Source organism: Salmo salar, chromosome ssa09 (assembly GCF_905237065.1).
Source record: "Salmo salar chromosome ssa09, Ssal_v3.1, whole genome shotgun sequence".
Lineage (NCBI taxonomy): Eukaryota > Metazoa > Chordata > Actinopteri > Salmoniformes > Salmonidae > Salmo > Salmo salar.
The window spans coordinates 136063241-136071636 of NC_059450.1; the positions used below are offsets into that span (position 1 = coordinate 136063241).

The 8396-nt window shown below is 43.3% G+C and overlaps 1 long non-coding RNA gene across 1 annotated transcript; it reads left to right on the forward strand.

The window, feature by feature from the left end:
- The first annotated feature begins 3823 nt into the window (after window positions 1-3823).
- Window positions 3824-5956, forward strand: LOC106613042 (uncharacterized). The gene is made up of 3 exons (XR_001330413.2): window positions 3824-4648; window positions 4755-5029; window positions 5141-5956. It is a non-coding gene; the product is annotated as an uncharacterized lncRNA (long non-coding RNA).
- Window positions 5957-8396: the final 2440 nt, after the last annotated feature.

Sequence of the window (8396 nt, forward strand, 5' to 3'; positions counted from 1 at the left end):
TGTGATTTTCTATGGTAGAGTAGGACAGGGCGTGACAGGGGGTGTTTGTGTTTTTCCATGTTTTCTATCTCTATGTTTAGTTCTAGTTTTTCTATTTCTGTTGTTTTTTGGGGTTGATCTCCAATTGGAGGCAGCTGGTCCTCGTTACCTCTGATTGGAGATCATATTTAAGTAGGGGTTTTTCTTCCTGGGTTTTGTGGGTGATTATCTTTTGAGTAGTGGTTGTTTCTCTCTGCGTCACGGTTTGTTGTTTTGTTAATTCAGTTATTTATGTTTTGCAAAGTTTCACGGATGTAATAAAATTTGGAACTACAACCACGCTGCACTTTGGTCCGATCCTTTTGACAGCTGTGACAATGGGTCCTTTCCAGTGGTGTAAAGTGCTTAAATAAAAATACTTTCAAGTAGTTATTTTGAGTATCTGTACCGTAATTTCCAGACTAAGCGCACCTGAATATAAGCCGCACCCACTGAATTTTTTTTTTTTTTAATTATTTTGAACATAAATAAGCCGCACATGTCTATAAGCCGCAGGTGCCTACCGGTACATTGAAACAAATGAACTTTACACAGGCTTTAACGAAACACGGCTTCCTCCTCCTGTGCACTGAAACCACTGAAGTCCTCTCCTTCGGTGTCGGAGTTGAATAGCCTCAGAATTGTTTCATCCGATATTGGATCGTTTTCATTGTCGCCCTCGTCACTTTCATCCGGAGGCAAATCCCCCGCTGAGCCCTCTTCAACACGCAGCAGTCCAGCCTTTCGAAACCCGTTGATGATAGTGGATTTTTTGACAATGCTCCACGCTGTCAGGACCCACTGGCAGACTTGACCATAAGTTGCTCTTCGCATGTGGCCCGTTTTAGTGAAGGATTTCTCCCCACTTGTCATCCAAGCCTCCCGCTGAACACGGAGCGCCACCTTAAATTTACACTGATGTCGAGTGGCTGCAAATACTTTGTTGTGCCCCCAGGAATCAGGGTGACAAAATGACTACCGTAATCAGAATGATGGTTAGTTTGAGAGCGCTCGATTTAATCTAAACAGTAAACAAAAAAGATGTTTGACCTTAACCCGTTCGGCAATTTCATTGGTCTAATGAAAGCTTCATGCCGCCAAAAAAAACTGAGCACGTCACAGAATGTGTTTTTTTTTTTGAAAAAAATGTGAAAGCGGGAAAAATCCATATTAGCCGCGTCATTGTTTAAGCCGCGACGTTCAAAGCCTGGGAAAGTTGCGGCTTATAGTCCGGAAATTACGGTACTTTATTTTACTATTTATATTTTGACAACTTTTACTTCACTACATTCCTGAATAAAATAATGTAGTTTTTACTACATGTACATTTTCCCTGACACCCAAAAGTACTGGTTACATTTTGAATGCTTAGCAGGACAGGAACATGGTCCAATTCACACTTATCAACAGAACATGCCTGGTCATCCCTACTGCCTCTGATCTGGTCGACACACATGCTTTGTTTGGAAATTATGTCTGAGTGTGCACCTGGCTATTCGTAAATAAATAAAAAAACAAGAAAATGGTGTTCTGGTTTGAGGAATTTGAAATGATTTACACTTTTACTTCTGATACTTGTATATTTTAGCAATTACACTTTTTTTAGCAATTACATTTACTTTTTTAGCAATTACATTTATTTCTTATACTTAAGTATATTTAAAACCAATACTTTCAGACGTTTGCTCAAGTAGTATTTTACTATAAAGATATATTTACTCAAGTCAAATGTTATTTGTCACATGTGGAGGGGTGATGCAAAGCAGCTCCAGGCATTCCATGCTGTTCTTAACTCTTGTTCTGAGCACCTGAGATTTACTATGCAATCTGACACACATCAAATCAGTTTCCTTGATCTTCAGATTTTGTGTGAGGATAATGTTCTATACACGGATCTTTACAGGAAACCTTCTGATGGTAACAGTTTGAGGACTGATAGCTGTCACCCGCTTCCCTTGGAAAAACAGTTTGCCCTACAGCCAATTCTGTCGAATCAAAAGAATTTGCAAAAATCAATCAGATTTCGACAGAAATATGGCTGAGATGCAAAGAAAATTCAAGAGGGGGTACAAAAATGGTCAGATTAATACTGCCATTGAGAAAACCCAAAACAAATCGAGACATGGTCTCTATCAAGGACAGTCTCCCAAAAAGAAGCATTCCTGTGTTCTTATTACCCGCTATTCAAAGTGCACTGAACAAATTAAGGGAATCGTTCAAACATTTTCACATTCTAAGCACTAGTGGTTCTGGGGGGGGGGGCGGCAGTGCCCCTGTGACAACAATTTTGGACCCCCTTGTGGCCCCCCTAATTGTGGAGTATGAAATAATTTTTACATAACTCATTTTTGCTATCTTTATTTTTTTTCAACCTATTAGAAAGTGGCAACTCGGAACACTAATTTAACCCACACATTTTCTAGGGGGACGGCTTTAGGCGGAATACAACAGTATCGTACCACATGCAAAACGATATGACAACATTAACGTCTAATGTAACTAGCCCCTCTAACAGTACAACTGGCCCCACCAGTTGAAATGGTCTAAAACCGCCACTGATTCTAAGATCCGATGACAGTATCGGTAATGTTTTCGGACCCTCCCTTGGTTATATTCTCGCGGGGCAGAAATATCAGAGATAAATTGGTCAACTCTGATTTACCACCCCAAAAACCCCAGCACAGCGTATATTTGCGCCTCTACCGGATGGAAACTACAAGTGTACTGGCTGCGCTCAATGCAATGGCACTTACAAATGTAGATCCTTCAAACACCCCCAAACAGGGAAACAGAACCCAATCAAAGGTGTTATCGCGTGCTCCACTAAGGCAGTTATTTATCTTATAACTTGTCCTTGTGGTAAAAAATGATGTGGGTAAAACGAAGCGCGAATTAAAAGTATGAATCTCGGAGCATCGATCTATGATCGTATGCTATCCATTTATGTTCTATTTATATCTGTAAATTAACCAATGATATCAAGCCACACCCGGCCATGATTACAGACACCTGTGTGTGTCCTTTGACACTATATAAACGAGTGACCCGCAGCGTTCGTCATTAAACCCTGATGAAGACAGCTTGTCTGTCGAAACGTTGGTTATTAGGTTATTAAATTATTGCATATGAGCGCCTAGTGTGCGGCTTGCTTTTTCACATGCGCCGAATGCAACAGATGTATACCTTTTTGTGAAACGATTACTTACAAGACCTTATCCAACAATGCAGTTCAAGAAATAGAGTTAAGAAAATATTTAATAAATAAAGTACAAAATTAAATCAAAAAGTAACAGAAGAAAATGATATAACAATAACGAGGCTATATACAGGGGGTACAGACGAAAAAGAGGTTGAATCTAGCAGCTGCAGCTAACTGTTTGTCTAAATGTCTTGATTCCCACAACGCACAATTTCTCTCATTAAATTCTAATGTAGATCTGTTTTTTTGTATCCATAGTGCAGGGCAGGAGACGTCAGGCCTATACCTCCACATACTAAAAATAATCCAACTGTAGCCTGTTTCTTTGCGTAGGCTACTTGGTTGTCCTTCCTCAAACCTGGATTTTCAGATTCATTATTCTTGTCTGGGTTAGAATCAAATCATTTAGGAGGAAATCAAATATTTTAGGGAACTATGTACGCAACCGGATAGAAGTCATGCAGTAATCCTTTATGATTTTGTGGCTGTGGGAATTATTATTGTCTGAGCTAGAATCAAATAATGTAGAAGGCAATGAAATATTTTTGCGAACTATGTAAGCAACCGGAAGGAGTAATCCTTTGTATGACTTTGTGGCTGTGGTAACTAGTGACGACTACCATATTTGGCTCGCTGACAAACAAACACCAGTACTTGAACTGCGTAGCAGCATATCAGAGTAATCCACGCAGAAATGGAACGGAAATCACAGAAAATACAGTAGACGTTGTGGTGGCAGCTGTAGAGAAGTATTTGGGTATACGAGATTTGACTTCAGAGGAGTTACAGTGTGTGTTGAGTGGTAGTGACCCATCCTAAAATTATTCCAATTGTAGCCTGTTTCCTTGCGTAGGCTAACGTTGCTTGGTTGTACATCCTCAATTCTGAAACTGCAAATGTAACGTTGTTATTCTTGTATGGGTTAGAATCAAATCATGTAGTAGGCAATCAAATATTTTAGAGAACTATGTCCGCAACAGGAAGGAAGTCATGCAGTAACCCTTTTAGCCACAACTTCCTAAGAAAAGCTGTGGCCTACATGTGATGTACAGCGGTTTACAGTTTTTTTACAATCACTTACACACTAAAGTGGGACTTGAGGCACACTCAGTGAAACCATTAACTCATGTGCCTAATCTTCAGACCAAGTCTGCAAACGTGCAAACACGTTATCTTTACACTCAGTTTGCAATTGTAAAACACTTTTTGCAAAACACTCAACACAGTTCTCTACATTAGACACATCATTAAATGGGGGGGGGGGGGGGGCTGGGACAAGGACGAGGAGAACGATCACAGATGAGATCCGGGCTGTTTTGGTTGAGTTTCATGGAGGCTGGGCAGAGGTCAGGCCTATACCTCAGGCCTACAACTTAACTTGAGCTGCTACACTGCAGCAAGTGTCATCCGGACATTTCAAAATGAGAACAGGTAAGTAAACCTACCCTCTATACCATGCTCCTGTACTTACAGCACTACAGTTACCATTTCATACTGAAGGAAATCTTGCACCCTAACCATTCACATGTTTTTGCAGAATTGCTAGACAACCCTTCAATGGAGGAAGAAACCGGCTGTTCACTGCAGAGCAGGACCAACACAATGAATATGGTCATTTTAAACAACCGCATACGTTTATGACAACTGCAACCCCACATCATCACTGACAACACAACATTCAGTAACATAAATAGTGTGAGTGTATCCGCACTTGGCCGTCTCCTGAAACGCCATCAGATTTGTATGAAGCAGCTCTACAGAGTACCATTTGAGTGAAATTCTGACAGTGTGAAACAACTGCGCTATGAATACGTAAGCTATACTATCCTGTCATTGGTACTTTATTCCAGTGTACATATTGTGCTACATATTGACTGCTCTGTCTATTCATACTGTCATGCAATAATATCTTGTCTGTTTCAGAGTTATGGAACTAGATGCTGTTGCAGAGCATCATGATTTCGTCTACGTTGATGTCAGCTTTAACATAGCCAAAACAAGATGCAGGGGAAGAAACCTCATAGGACACCGCGCCATCGTCAATGTCCCTGGACAGCGTGGTGGCAACATCACAATGTGTGCAGCCATTAGTCAGAACGGTGTCCTTCATCATCATGCCACTCTTGGTCCTTAAAATACTGCCCACATTATCACCTTCCTTGACATCCTACATAATATCCTCATTCCCAATGACCAGAGGAATGGGCCAGAGCAGTCCAGGTTTGTTGCCATCTGGGCAACGTAAGTTTCCACCGTGCTGCTCTGGTCCGCAATTGGTTCATTGACCATCCACAAGTTTTGATGCTCAACCTGCCACCATATTCTCCATTTCTAAACCCAATAGAAGAGTTATTTTCGGCATGGCGTTGGAAGGTATATAATCGCATACCCCTTCTCCAGGTGATGGAGGAGGCCTGTGGTGACATGAGGGAGCATGCCAGGGCTGGATACGCCACTTCAGACGCTACTTCCCCCACTGTTTAGCCAGAGAGAACATCTCTTGTGATGTTGATGAGGTGCTGTGGCCAGACTCAAATAGGAGACAGGATGCACCCGAATAGTTTTTGTTCTTTATAAACTCAGCGAAAAAGTAAATGTCTTCTTACTGTCAACTGCGTTTATTTTCAGCAAACTGAACATGTGTAAATATTTGTATGAACAAAACAAGATTCAACAACTGAGACATAAACTGAACAGACATGTGACTAACAGAAATTGAATAATGTGTCCCTGAACAAAGGGGCGGGGGGGTCAAAATCAAAAGTAACAGTCAGTATCTGGTGTGGCCACCAGCTGCATTAAGTACTGCAGTGCATCTCCTCCTCATGGACTGCACCATATTTGCCCGTTCTTGCTGTGAGATGTTACCCCACTCTTCCACCAAGGCACCTGCAAGTTCCCGGACATTTCTGGGGGGAATGGCCCTAGCCCTCACCCTCCGATCCAACAGGTCCCAGACCTGCTCAATGGGATTGAGATCCAGGCTCTTCGCTGGCCATGGCAGGACACTGACATTCCTGTCTTGCAGGAAATCACGCACAGAACGAGCAGTATGGCTGGTGGCATTGTCATGCTGGAGGGTCATGTCAGGATGAGCCTGCAGGAAGGGTACCACATGAGGGAGGAGAATGTCTTCCCTGTAATGCACAGCGTTGTAATTGCCTGCAATGACAAAAAGCGCAGTCCGATGATCCTGTGACACACCGTCCCAGACCATGACGGACCCTCCACCTCCAAATTGATCCCGCTCCAGAGTACAGGCCTCGGTGTAATGCTCATTCCTTCGACGATAAACGCGAATCCGACCATCACCCCTGGTGAGACAAAACCATGACTCGTCAGTGAAGAGCACTTTTTGCCAGTCCTGTCTGGTCCAGTGACGGTGGGTTTGTGCCCATAGGCAACGTTGTTGCCGCTAATGTCTGGTGAGGACCTGCCTTACAACAGGCCTACAAGCCCTCAGTCTAGCCTCTCTCAGCCTATTGTGGACAGTCCAAGCACTGATGGAGGGATTGTGCATTCCTGGTGTAACCCGGGCAGTTGTTGTTGCCTGTCCCGCAGGTGTGAAGTTCGGATGTACCGATCCTGTGCAGGTGTTGTTACACGTGGTCTGCCACTTTGAGGACGATCAGCTGTCTGTCCTGTCTCCCTGTATTGCTGTCTTAGGCGTCTCACAGTACGGACATTGCAATTTATTGCCCTGGCCACATCTGCAGTCCTCATGCCTCCTTGCAGCATGCCTAAGGCACATTCACGCAGATGAGCAGGGACCCTGGGCATCTTTCTTTTGGTGTTTTTCAGAGTCAGTAGAAAGGCCTCTTTAGTGTCCTAAGTTTTCATAACTGTGACCTTAATTGCCTACCGTCTGTAAGCTGTTAGTGTCTTAACGACCGTTCCACAGGTGCATGTTCATAATTGTTTATGGTTCATTGAACAAGCATGGGAAACAGTGTTTAAACCCTTTACAATGAAGATCTGTGAAGTTATTTGGATTTTTACAAATTCTCTTTGAAAGACAGGGTCCTGAAGAAGGGACGTTTCTTGTTTTGCTGAGTTTAGTAACAAGCCTTCTTGTTTATCTTCTACTGTATTTGTTTTGTCTGTTACTGTTCATCCTGAAATCTGGATGAAAATACAATGTTTTGAGAAAGAAATGCATTTAATTTTTTCCCTCCTTGTATTTCTGTTTATTGTGTAAATATACTGCTCAAAAAAATAAAGGGAACACTTAAACAACACATCCTAGATCTGAATGAAAGAAATAATCTTATTAAATACTTTTTTTCTTTACATAGTTGAATGTGCTGACAACAAAATCACACACAAATAATCAATGGAAATCCAATTTATCAACCCATGGAGGTCTGGATTTGGAGTAACACTCAAAATTAAAGTGGAAAACCACACTACAGGCTGATCCAACTTTGATGTAATGTCCTTAAAACAAGTCAAAATGAGGCTCAGTAGTGTGTGTGGCCTCGGCGTGCCTGTATGACCTCCCTACAACGCCTGGGCATGCTCCTGATGAGGTGGCAGATGGTCTCCTGAGGGATCTCCTCCTAGACCTGGACTAAAGCATCCGCCAACTCCTGGACAGTCTGTGGTGCAGCGTGATGTTGGTGGATGGAGCGAGACATGATGTCCCAGATGTGCTCAATTGGATTCAGGTCTGTGAACGGGCGGGCCAGTCCATAGCATCAATGCCTTCCTCTTGCAGGAACTGCTGACACACTCCAGCCACATGAGGTCTAGCATTGTCTTGCATTAGGAGGAACCCAGGGCCAACCGCACCAGCATATGGTCTCACAAGGGGTCTGAGGATCTCATCTCGGTACCTAATGGCAGTCAGGCTACCTCTGGCGAGCACATGGAGGGCTGTGCGGCCCCCCAAAGAAATGCCACCCCACACCATGACTGACCCACCGCCAAACCGGTCATGCTGGAGGATGTTGCAGGCAGCAGAACGTTCTCCACGGCGTCTCCAGACTCTGTCACGTCTGTCACGTGCTCAGTGTGAACCTGCGTTCATCTGTGAAGAGCACAGGGCGCCAGTGGCGAATTTGCCAATCTTGGTGTTCTCTGGCAAATGCCAAACTTCCTGCACGGTGTTGGGCTGTAAGCACAACCCCCACCTGTGGATGTCGGGCCCTCATACCACCCTCATGGAGTCTGTTTCTGA